The sequence below is a fragment of the Ctenopharyngodon idella genome, chromosome 6, assembly GCF_019924925.1.
Source record: "Ctenopharyngodon idella isolate HZGC_01 chromosome 6, HZGC01, whole genome shotgun sequence".
In the NCBI taxonomy this organism is placed as follows: Eukaryota; Metazoa; Chordata; class Actinopteri; order Cypriniformes; family Xenocyprididae; genus Ctenopharyngodon; species Ctenopharyngodon idella.
Window position 1 is genome coordinate 26,366,788 of NC_067225.1, and position 12,667 is coordinate 26,379,454.

General features: G+C 37.8%; 1 protein-coding gene across 17 annotated transcripts in view; it reads right to left on the reverse strand.

Moving 5' to 3' along the window:
• Positions 1-12,667, reverse strand: part of foxp1b (forkhead box P1b) — a 208,882-nt gene that overhangs the window by 49,554 nt on the left and 146,661 nt on the right. Inside the window, exon 1 of one of the 17 annotated variants that reach the window (XM_051896666.1) lies at positions 12,314-12,560. The exons of 14 other annotated variants lie outside the window; for them this stretch is intronic. The gene's annotated coding sequence lies outside the window, so the exon portion shown is untranslated. Of the gene's footprint in view, positions 1-5,173; positions 5,465-12,313; positions 12,561-12,667 lie in introns of those variants that run through there. 2 more of the 17 variants (XM_051896667.1, XM_051896665.1) reach the window with 2 other exon arrangements.

Sequence of the window (12,667 nt, forward strand, 5' to 3'; positions counted from 1 at the left end):
GAAAGAAAGAAAGTGAGCAGACTTGAGAAAGCTGACGGTTATGAATTTCACTGAGGAGAGGTGTAGGCCAGGTGTAGCACATTAACATACACACAGAAAGTGTAACATACTCAAACAGCTGCTATGTGACTGTAGGCAATGTGCTAGAGCAGGCCTGCTGTCCACAGGCCCTACCCAAACTATACACACACACACACACAAACACATCATATGCTGTACACTCAACATTCACATGCCAACACATGCAAACATCTGCAAAAATTAATAAGTGAGCCTGACACGTAACGTTTAAAAAAAAAAAAGTCAAGAAACTGTTAAACGTAAAAAAAAAAAAACATGCATAAAAATGTAAAAAAGATGAATATTAAAAAAGAAACAAACAAAAAGCTAAAGTAGATAAATGTAACAAAATGTAATTGTAAAAAAATAAAAATAAAATGTAAAATAGGTAAATGTAACAAAAATAATAAATAATAATAAAAATAAATCATTTAAAAAAATATTATGTAAAATATATATTAATTTTAATCTCTTTGCCTCTTCAATCAAACATAAAAATGCAAACATTTGTGGGTTAAGATTAACGATTATGTTATTATTATTATTATTATTATTATTTATTTTTTACTTGAAGGTGTTGAATCGCAATGGATACAACTACAAAATGATGCCAGCTGGAAGATGGAACGTACTGGACGCAGCTGCGGATCCAGCTCATTTGAGCCTGGCACTCAAATCCACCGTCCAGTTCATCTTCAGCCCATGACTATGAGCAGGAAACGGCATCCAAAAATACGGCTCTAACGAGGAAACATCTGACACACATCTGACGAACCTCAGAAATACTGATACTGACTTAATGAAGAACGCATTCTTCCTGAGAGAGCAAAATGTCATGCACGGAGAGAACGAGAGAAAGCGGGAAAGAGAGATAGGCAATTAAGATGAAGAGTGAAGGGGGGCAACTTCAATCAGAGTGTCTCGTACATTGAACTGACCGCACGGAAACAGGTTGCAAAGAAAGAAAGAAAGAAAGAAAGAAAGAAAGAAAGAGGGCAGGAAAAAAAAAGAAAATCAAATTTTAATGCCAGCTCCCTGGTGTCATCTTGTTTTGTCAGGACATCAAATAGAATTGAGAAGTACAAAATAACAAGCCCTTGAGAAATCAGAGGAGGTTTGGTCTGTTTGAAGCCTCTTGGTTTACCTTGTCCGGAGAAATAGGGAATAGCATTGTCCGTACGCTCATTTGGCATGGCGTGCCGTGAAAAAAAAAAAAAAAAAAAAAAAAAAGGATTTCATATTATGTGCATTCTGTAATTATTCATTTGAATGCACAATTTAATTTTTTTTTTTTTTTTTTTAAAGTTCCAAAACAAATCATTTAACAAGTAAAAAAGGGAGAATTTGCTTAAAGTTTTAAAAACACAGTTTAACATGAAATTTCCATTCCTAATGTATTAAATGGAGATATTCTTGTCTAATATTAATGCACTTATGAAAACATACTATTATTATTATAATTATTATTATGAAACAAACAAACAAAAACAAACTCTAGGGCTGAAGCATTGATATATTCATCTCCCCAGCCGTTTCTGAATGGTGAATAATTCCATTCCCTCTTTCTCGTTCTGGCTCTCGCGCAGCCCGTTTACAGTTCACATAAACAGGATAATCATAGTCACATTTTCTGCCCATTTACCGAGCAGATTTTGCGGGGGGAAAGCGGCCCATTCAAGGCAACTGTAAAAACAAAAATCCAGATTGCGCTTTAATTAACTTCTAAACCACAAACAAACAAGTTCTCAGCAGAGCTGGCCCGGTCTGCCGTAAAACAAACAAGCAGGGGCGAAGGAGAGCATGAGGTTCAGCTTTGCCTTTCCCACACTAACTAAACCCCACTGCAGGTGGGTGTCCCGAAGGGGTGGACCATCAGCCCCAGGACCCTCTGAGCTGATGCTCAGGGGATGCTCACTTAATCTTGCACACAAACTGAGGGTGAGTGCATTATGGATGTGGCACAGGCATGTGTCGTGCCTTGATGTGTTGGCTGAGTGTTTGCCTGGGATTCAAGCACAAAAAATAAACACACAATCACACAAACTAACCCAGATTCAAAAGCTTTTTTTTTTTTTTTTTAACTGATTTTTTTTCATAATGAAAACAGCATATTGAGTTCATATTTATAGTTTTATATTGAATATCCTGACCCTTGACATCTACTGCCTTCAAGTCCTCCTGGGAAGTGCCTACTTATGAGTTCAGAAATTACGACGTGCTGTGCGCTCAAGTGATTGTGGTCAGAATTAAATGCACGCTTTGGGCAAATTCATAGTTATTTCTCCAGTTTTCACTTCCCAACAAAGACAGCTTTGTTTAGTTCTAGTACCACTAAATAAAGAGCAAAGTATGTGCATTAAATGTAATGTAAAATCTATTTATTTAACGTTTATCCAACGCAACTTACAAATGAGGAACATCACAAGCAACTTATCATAAAAAAAAAAAATCAAATGTATTATTATTATTAATTTAATATTTAATTTCTGTTTAATTAAAAACTAGGCTAAATTAGTAATATTTTTCTTTGCAAGCCATTGCAATTATTCTTCAGTTACAACATGTTTACAAAACAGTTTACAACATGTTTTACAATTACAGTTTATAATCAAATCCCAATTTTCTACCACCACGATTCTTTAACTAACATGTTCCCAAAAATTTTTCCCACTGGTAAATATGACATTGTGGTAGAGATCTCGTAAAAACAACCTTACATACATGACTGGCAGCAATAATCATTTTGAACCTCAACACAACCCCAGGTGACCCTTGACGTGACTCTCCTCACACACACTAAAACAAGACCGCTGAACGTCTCCTGCTCAACTCAGTCTGACATGTGCTACTTAAAACAATGGTGTCAACAAACTGCCTTCGACCACTTTACACCTTTCCAGTACACCCTAACGCCGCCGCCCCCCCCCCCCCCCCCCCCTCTCGCTCTACTCATCCCGCTGATATGATTTATGGTTTACCAGCTCAGCGAGGTTACGCAACGTCGCGCATGCCTTCAGATGTGTTATTGGAGTCGGTGGAGATTTAATTAAGATCACAGTCGCACAAATCCCCCTCAAATTGAGAATTTACTCGAGACAATGGTCGTCACATCCTCGCACGGGAGAGGTCTCATTCTGCACAACGCCAAACGACAACAACGCTAATCCGTGTTTCCATGACATCACATGAAGGTTTCGGTAAATTGCGATTTGTGTTTTGATCAGCCACATTGTGATGTTTGTTGTCAGCGTTGATTATTAATGAATGGAAGATACTGTTAGCATGTGGCAAGAGCTAATATGCACAAAGAAGACACAAACGAGTTTATCTTTGTTGTAATTTGTGAAATAAATAAAAAAATGTTGTTATATATTTCTACCAAATAATCTAAATCTGCACTAAATTTAGTTTAGAAAGTAAAAAGTTGCAGATGTGTGAGTCGAGGAAGATGCCGCAACCTTTTTTTGCTGTATATCATAAAATTGTCTTTCAGAGCAATTCGTCACTACCCTGCTCTTTCCTGAGAGGATGCTCACCTGGTGTGCTTTCTGGAAACAGTGTAGGAGAAAAGGAATAAGAAATGCATCTTTAGAAAAAAGTTTTCTTTCTTTATCTTTTTCCTCTGTGGGAGAATGAAGGAAAAATACAACAGAAAAGAACAGCTGGCAATGCCGTGTGTCATCACCAAAGTATTCTCGATTCTTACCACATAATATAGAGCAAGATGTCTGTGAAAGAGGTCAGTCACATGAACGACTGACCAGATAACCCCCCTCCCCAACTCTTTTTTTCCCTCTCTTTCTTGATGAAAAAAAAAAAAAAAAAAAAAAAAAAAAACTTTCCTATGGGAAATATCTATTCAACACACACACACACACACACACACACACACACACACACACACACACACACACACAGTTTGCTTGTTTTCCAGTCTCACGTAAACACACACACATGTGAATATTCTCTCACACACCAACATTGTCGTCGCCGCTAATACGTGTCGAGCGGTAGAAATGACAGGTGTTGGCAGGCTCACGGCCTGTCAGGGTACAACATAAATGCGGTTCGGCCCCAGCCAGAGCGGACCCTAATGCACTACTAATGAACAATAAATCAAGTCTGATTACAAACTGTCAGCCCAATCAGCTCTCACGCTTTCTAAACGAAGGGGCCCGGTGGTCACAGCTGTGCGGCATTACCCTCCGCGAGGCTCCCTGTTTAGCCTTTACTTTCCACACGTCCAGTCGTTACCTCTCCCGTCCTCTCCTGCCATCCTCGTACTGAAGCCTAAGTCCCAAACTTCACAATCATTCCCTTCTAAATAATGACAACAATCAGAAACTTGTGTCCTAATTATCGCAAATCAGCATTCAAATCATTTGCTTTTATAATCGAAGAAAATAACGGCCCTCAAATCCAGTACAGGAGAGTGTCAAAACTTTGCCTTAGTTTCAATGATCACACTACTGGCATGTGCACGGTCACACTCTCGGTCACACTCTCGCGCACACACACACACACACACACACACACACACACACACACACGAGGGCCCACGATACAAGTGTCAAATCAGAATGTGTTCCTGCCCCTTTCTAAATGTGGGTAACCGTGAAGGCGAACAGAACCTCCCAACATACGCACACACAAACACACACACACACACACAACCAGCAAGTACTTATTTTCACAAGAATGCAATACAAAACTAAACAATCTAACTTAAAATATAATCATTGCATAGCGAGTGCAATCTAAAAACCTTTCTACAACAGAAAAAAGCTGCATAAGTTTATGCATAACTATAAAAGTCTTTAACTAAAAACATATATGTACAGCACAGAATAACATTTACCAAAAGCCTCATATTAAAATCCTGCGCTTGTAAACTGCAAGTGAGAGGAGAAGCTTCAAACATCAACTTGTAATCGCATCACAATGTTTACACGTCTCCTAACCAACCAGCATGATAGAAACAAATACAAACAGCATGCAGAGAAATCAGCCTCTTTTCCTTTTCCCCTGGACATAACGCATTGTTAAAACTTTTCTACGGCAACAGAAACAGCTCTTTCACTGAAAAATTACAGAATCAATCATATTGACAAACCTGACAAACTCCATTTGGCTGGCAGGGTAAACAGAGTGAAGCTGGGCCGTTTGGAGGATCGCGGAAGATGAGAAGACACGAGTCGCGGAGCGGAGAGGGAGAGAGAGCGAGAGGCAGAGAGAGGGAGAGAGAGAGAGAGAGAGAGAGGCGTTTACAGCGAGCGTGTGCGTGTGCTGCCGCGTCTCAAGCCTTTTTCCCGGGGATATGGACAGATTGCACGCGCAAGGTTGCTCCCTAGCTGACAAGATACAAAACTATCCAATCAACCACGCCCTTTCTCCACCAATCACAAGCAGCCCTCTAAACATAATCAATTCAAATGGGGACACAAGCAGCGGCAGGGGCCGCCGCAGGCCGTGTGTGTGTGTATGTGTTTGGAGGTGGGGGGGGGCAGGTGAAGCAATGCCTTTGTGTGGGACCCTATTAAAAAAAAAGAAAGAGAGAGAGAGAAGGGAGAGAGAGAGAGAGAGAGAGAACAAAAAGAACCTAAACAAAACAAAAAGAAAAAAGCAGCACAGTTGATGGCTGTTAACCCTTTGACCCTAGTAAAGGTTTTGTCCGTGCTGGTGAAACAATGGAAGAGTGAAGAAAAGAAACCCTTTAATTAAACAACAGATAAGCAAACACTATCTGACAGAGAGAAAGAGAGAGGGGAAAACAGAGAGCATCTGCAAGTTGTTATTGTTCTTATAAAGTGGAATTGTTTATAGTAACACAAGCTCGGCTTTAGTAAGAAAAAAGGGAGGATTTAGTTTTTTTATTTTTTATTTTAAACATATAAATGACAGTTATTTAAATGTAAAATAATATTTTTTTCCATAACATTTTATGATAAATCTAACATTTCTCAAACACTTTAAAGTGTACATTTTAATCTATTTGATCAGAGACAAACCTTAAATATTGAAAGGGTAGCTATTTTAATTCACAGACTGACTGTGTGTGTGTGTATGTATGTGTGCGTGTGTGGGTTCAATTCACAGTCTAACTCCCATCCAAATCCACTAATTTCCACAACATAAAATAACACACACCGCGGCTCCACTTCTGCTGTGAACGGTTAGAACATAAGTGCTCAGAGCTAGCAAGTGATTAAAACATCACCACCTTCTCACACATTTTTTTTTTTTTTTATTGAAAAAGAGGGAAAAACACAGAAAAGTTGCTTCGCCCTCTACTGGTAAGTTTTATATTACAAATTCAAAACCCAAGGCTAAACTTACTGCCTTAGTCAATAGTTTTTTTCAAATGTTTTACAATTAGAATATTAGCATTTCTTTAAAAAAAACAAAAAAAACTCCTGTACATAATAAAAATGTCATATTTACGCAAGATAAAAGTATTTTTCTATTTTGCATCATGTAAATAATAAATGTAATACATGAAGGATTATAAAAATGTGAAAATTAAAATGGAATGGTAGAGACATTACAATAGCAATATAAAAATCATACGCAAAAAATAAGTAATAATAAAATATAATATAATATAATATATTATATATATATATATATATATATATATATATATATATACACACACACACACACACACACACATATATACATACATATAAATATATATAAAAATTACTAAATAAATAAGTAAATAAATGAATACCCTTATAAAGTAATAACCTTATAAGAAAATACTGTGCTAGTATCACATAATAATAAATCATACCATGGTACTGTACATTGACACAAACAACACCACAGAATAATTATCATATTCACGTAGTGGAATTTATGTTGCATGGGTCCAAAAAACATTGTAGTGTTATAGTTTGTGGGACTGTAAACAACGGTTTCTGTAGTCCATCAGAGACTGACTGTATTAATTACTGACCTAAAGAAATGAGTTAAAAGTCTATACATGATGTACCTTAGTGAATAATTAAATACTTCATTGTTTCTCTGGCAAACACTCTCTTATAAGTGCGCACATAGACACACTTATATAAAACACACATGCTCAAGCAAGGGCAATAAGGCAAGCAGCCGTGCAAGTATGCACACACAACGCATGCAGCCGCGCATATGAACACACACGCACGCACGCACACACTTGGCCGTACCCCCTCTCCCATGCCGTCTCCCCTGGGCAGAATGTCGGCATATTCTCAATAAAACACCTTCTTAGCAGTAATAGGCCACTGTTCTCATTTCACTGCTCCCAAAGGGCTCATGATAAATTTAGCAGACATACAGTTCAAGCCTCCTCCTCTTGTCTCTCTCTCTCGCTCTCTCTCCATCTATCTGTGCTGTGTTCGGGCCTGTACGCCATAATTACCCATACTCTTTCTATCCAAGCCGTCTAATAGATCTTGCTGTTTATTCACTCCATCACTTTGTGAGTCACAGAACCAACATTATTCATTTATGTCTTGTTACAGATAATTGGAAAGCACAGGTTGACTCCTTTGCAAGACTGACACACAAACAATAACGCGCTCCATCTCAGATCAGCTCCGCGGTTCCCTGTATGACTGTCAGGGTGACACAGGGCCAGGGGGGAAACTGATCCCAGATAAGTATTTGCTGTAACCTGCTTGAGTTTAGCATTTGAACCGCACAGTCATACAAATCCTCTCGTGAAGAGTCATCACAAAACCACTACAGATGTGACGGGTTCTAGTACTACTACTATGACGAGATATCTTCGTTCAAAGACCTTTTGCGCGGGTCTAAATAAACTCATTAGTAACGCTGTCCTGTGACTAAATGAAATCTGTTGTTTACTTAAACAGGTTTTAGCAGAACAGGTGTGATGTTAACAGAAAACAGCTGGTGCTGTGGGCAACAACCTTCGTTTTGAAGGACTAAACACGCGCACACACACACACACACACACACACATCTTGAATGTCACTTCTATTAATGAATGAGCAGAGACCAAACAGTCATCTCTGACCTCTGACTATCATGACGGCAGCAGTTTCAGTACAGTATGTGTGCGGTGTTGATATTTGGCAAAGGTAATGAGGGAACAGACAATCACTACAGAAGCCGCAAACTGAAACGATTATATGTGCGTTTAGCGATTTGCACTATGACAAAAAGCTGCTTAATATAGAGAAGATCCTGTTTGATTATTCCTGTGCTGATACGTTAGTGAAAAGTGTTCCACCACGGTCTGTGCTTCGCTGTGGCTTTGACTTCAGTCAAAACAAAACAGCTTTTGTTGGTGATGTTCGACATAAATGAAGTGGGTGGGGGAACGTTGTTTTCTTTATGTGCTATTGTGATTGATTCAGAGTGTGTCCTTTTTTGAGTCAGACACTATTTTTGGAGGCGTCATCAAAACATTTCGATCAGAGGAAAGAAACAAAATCTTAAGAAACAAGTTACCATATTTGAACTGTGAACTACTTTTCATTTCATATACGAAGTTTTTTTTTTTTTTTTTTTTGCATTTTAAATAAAATATAAAACAAATATTGAAATATGTATATTAGGGCTGCCCTCGACTAAAGATTCTTATGGTCGACTAAAAGTCGGTAGTTTCAAGCGATTAATTGACAAATCGCACGTTTATTATTAAAATACATAAATCATAATAAAGAGCCTTTAATGCCTACATAGCCTAATCAGCGCTCAAGCGCACACATAAAGCTTGCCACAGCGTACCAGCAGAAGTAATGATTATGAATGTGTCGAGGAAAAACAGCAAGGAGATTGCTTTAACATTTTAATAATTCATTGATAAACTAGTGTTTTGTGTGTTTTCAGCTGCAGTGATGAAGTTGATGATGCTGACTCTTCATCTCCGCAGTAGTAGGTGGGCCTATATGCACGTTTCATATGGATTACATAACCTGAGAATATATGTTTTCCATTTGAATTGGTTCATTAAAAGTAGACATTTCACATACATATACATATTATATATATACTGTATTGTATAGGTGTGTGTGTAATATATACAGTGGCAAGAAAAAGTATGTGAACCACTTGCAGAATCTGTGAAAATGTGCAAAATTTTAACAAAATAAGAGAGATCATACAAAATGCATGTTATTTTTTATTTAGTACTGTCCTGAGTAAGATCTTTTACATAAAAGACGCTTACATATAATCCATAAGACAAAAAAAATAGCTGAATTTATTAAAATGACCCAGTTCAAAAGTTTGTGAACCATTGATTCTTAATACTGTGTGTGGTTATCTGGATGATCTACGACTGTTTTTTTGTTGTGTGACGGTTGTTCATGAGTCCCTTGTTTGTCCTGAGCAGTTAAACTGAGCCCTGTTCTTCAGAAAAAATCTCCAGGTCCCACAGATTCTTCAGTTTTTCACCATCTTTCGCATATTTGAACCCTTTACAACAGTGACTGAATGATTTTGAGATCCATCTTTTCACATGGAGGACAACTGAGGGACTCAAACACAACTATTAAAAAAGGTTCAAACATTCACTGATGCTTCAGAAGGAAACACGATGCATTAAGAGTCGGGGGGTGAAAACTTTTGAACAGGATGAAGAGGTCCAAATTTTTCTTATTTCGCTTGAATATCATTTTTTTTTCATTTAGTACTGCCCTTCGGAAGCAACAGAAAATACTTGCATGTTTCCCGGAAGACAAATTAAATACAATTTACCTTGATCTTCAAATTCCAAATGTTTTGACCCCCCATCTATTAATGCATCATGTTTTTTTTCTGGAGCATCACTCAACGTTTGAACCTTTTTTAAAAGTTGTGTTTGAGTCCCTCAGTTGTCCTCAGTGTGAAAAGACGAATCTCAAAATCATTCAGTCACTGCTGGAAAGGGTTCAAATATGCAAAAAATGCTGGAAAACTGAAGAATCTGCAGGACCTGGATATTTTTTCTGAAGAACAGAGCTCAGTTTAACTGCTCAGGACAAACAAGGGACTCATGAACAACCATCACAAAACAAAAAAACAGTTATTAAGAATCAATGGTTCACATACTTATGAATGGGGTTATTTTAATAAATTCAGCTTTTTTTTGTCTTATGGATTATATGTAAACATCTTTTATGTAAAATATCTTACTCAGGACAGTACTAAATAAAAAATAACATGCATTTTGTATTATCTCCCTTATTTTGTTAAAATTATTAACATTTTCACAGATTCTGCAAGTGGTTCACATACTTTTTCTTGCCACTGTATATACAAAAGCACAACGTTTTGTTGTTATTGTGAGTGCACACAAATAAAAGTAGACTCTTCACAGATTTAAAAGATGTATTACTCTTATCTGTATGACCAGAAATGGGTATTTTAAGTGCAAGTGATCGCACCGGTGCCTCCATGTTAGCTGTCATGCAGTAAGCACGCTACTATTCAGCTTTTACACTCCGCACAAACACTTGAATAGTGCACATTTTTCTAGGTTAACGTTAAAGCGAGCGGGCACGTAAAGTTGCTACTACTTACATGTTTCAGGTGATATTTGAGGTCGATGAATGATAGGCGAATGTCCTGCCCGATGTACTGTAATTACCACATAGATCAGCTGTTAACGAGCTGTCCATCACAGACTGCGTGACTTCGCCACTTCCTGTGGATTTTTTTTTCTGCGACTAAGTGACTAATAAAATTTTGGTCGACTAGCCTCTTCTCGTCGACTAATGGTTAGTAGACTATTAAGGGGCAGCCCTAATGTATATTAATATCACATACAGTTGTTGGACAATGACACTGAAACACTGTCCAATATAGTGTTGGAGGTTTCACGTCTATATATACGTAGCCTAGTGGCAAATCTTCACTGATTTTACATTCCATCAGTAAGAGTAAGGGGCCGTTCACATATCGCGTCTAAAAAACGTGTGGAAAGCGCGGCCGCACCGCTTTCTCCTTCCTTCCAAAGCACTTGCGCTCCCGTGGCGTCTGTCGTTGCTATACAACCATGAACTGCCTCTCCATGGGGAGTAGGAAGTTTCAGCAAAGGATAAACTGATTTCTAGCCCTTGCATTAGCTTTACTACTAGATATATTTATGGAGATGAGATATAAAAACCACCCTGTACAGCTATGATCAGCTGTTCAACTGAGATTGATGTTTTGTTACGGAAAGGCCGAAGCTGATCGGTTGGTTCTTGTCACATGACCTGCGGTGCACTTGCGGCATTCTGAAAAGTTGAGAATTTTTCATCTCGATGTGCCTGGAAAACGCACCGCATGCGCGTCGCGACCGCGCCGCTTCTATTATGAGCGCGCCTGCCGCGCACCTACATTTGAAATAACTGACTTGCGCGCGGAAAAGACACGATATATAAACGGCCCCTAAGTGTGAAGGTTGAACAGAGCAATAGCACAGCTGAAACATAAATTATTGCAATCCACACAACATAATGGGAGATGTATCAGAGTTCAAAAGAGGACAAACTGTTGGTGCGCGTCTTGCTGGCTCATCACTCTAATATGCTGATTTGGTGCTCAAGAAACACTTCTTATTATCATCAATGTTGAAAACAGTCATGCTGCTTAACTTTGTGGAAATCGTAATACAATTTTTTTTTTTCAGGATTACTTGATGAATAGAAAGTTCAAAAGAACAGCATTTATTTGAAATAGATTTTTTTTGTAACAATATAAGTCTTTACTGTCACTTTTAAACAATTAAATGAGTCCTTGCTGAATAAAAATATTAATTTCAAAAGAAAGAAAAAACTTACTTCTATCATTTTAACGGTAGTTAACTAATAAACTATTGGAAAAATGTACATAAAAATGTAAATAAATACAAATTTAAATATCAAATGATAAAATTGTTTATCTTTTTTTTAAATAAATGTAATAATCTTTTAATCTTAAATGATATATCACAAATAAAATAAAATATTAAGGTAAGGAATCTATATTAACATATTCATTATATTTTCTGACATTGTCAGAGATCAAAGAATAAATTTATTGGCATGCTAAATGAGTGTCAGCCAAATGCAAGCGAACATCTTTGCTTTACCAAACTCTGCTGACCTTTCCAAACAAAGCAGCACTAAGCCACAGCAGGGTATTTTAACATCTGTAATAAATATAAACCAACACCATATGTGTTTTGTCTACTCTTAATGACAATTTTAATACTTCAGAAAAGAAAAAAAAAAAAAAATAAGAAAAAGAGTGAGAGAGAAAGAGCTCAACTACTAAAAGCAGTTAAACATACACACGCTGATCACAGTAGCCCATATTCCTCTGTCCCAAGCATCTCATGCTAACCGCTGACAACTGTCAGTTCTCCAGTGAACCCACAGGCTGTCAGATGTGGCTTCACACAAGAGACTTCACCAAGCTTCTCATATAGCTGTTAGTGTTTTGGAGTCTCAAATACGACCTATATACATCTATCCATAAACTCCCCGCAGGACGAATGAATCAGTCCTAGCAACACGGACCACACATCTGCATACCGTGGCGGAAAACGAATGAAAAGATGGAAAGATTTGAGGGATGAGGGGAGAAGGGGAGGAGACAAGAAGAAGGGGCTGGCGGGCGGCTCGGGGGGAGAAAAGAAACATGA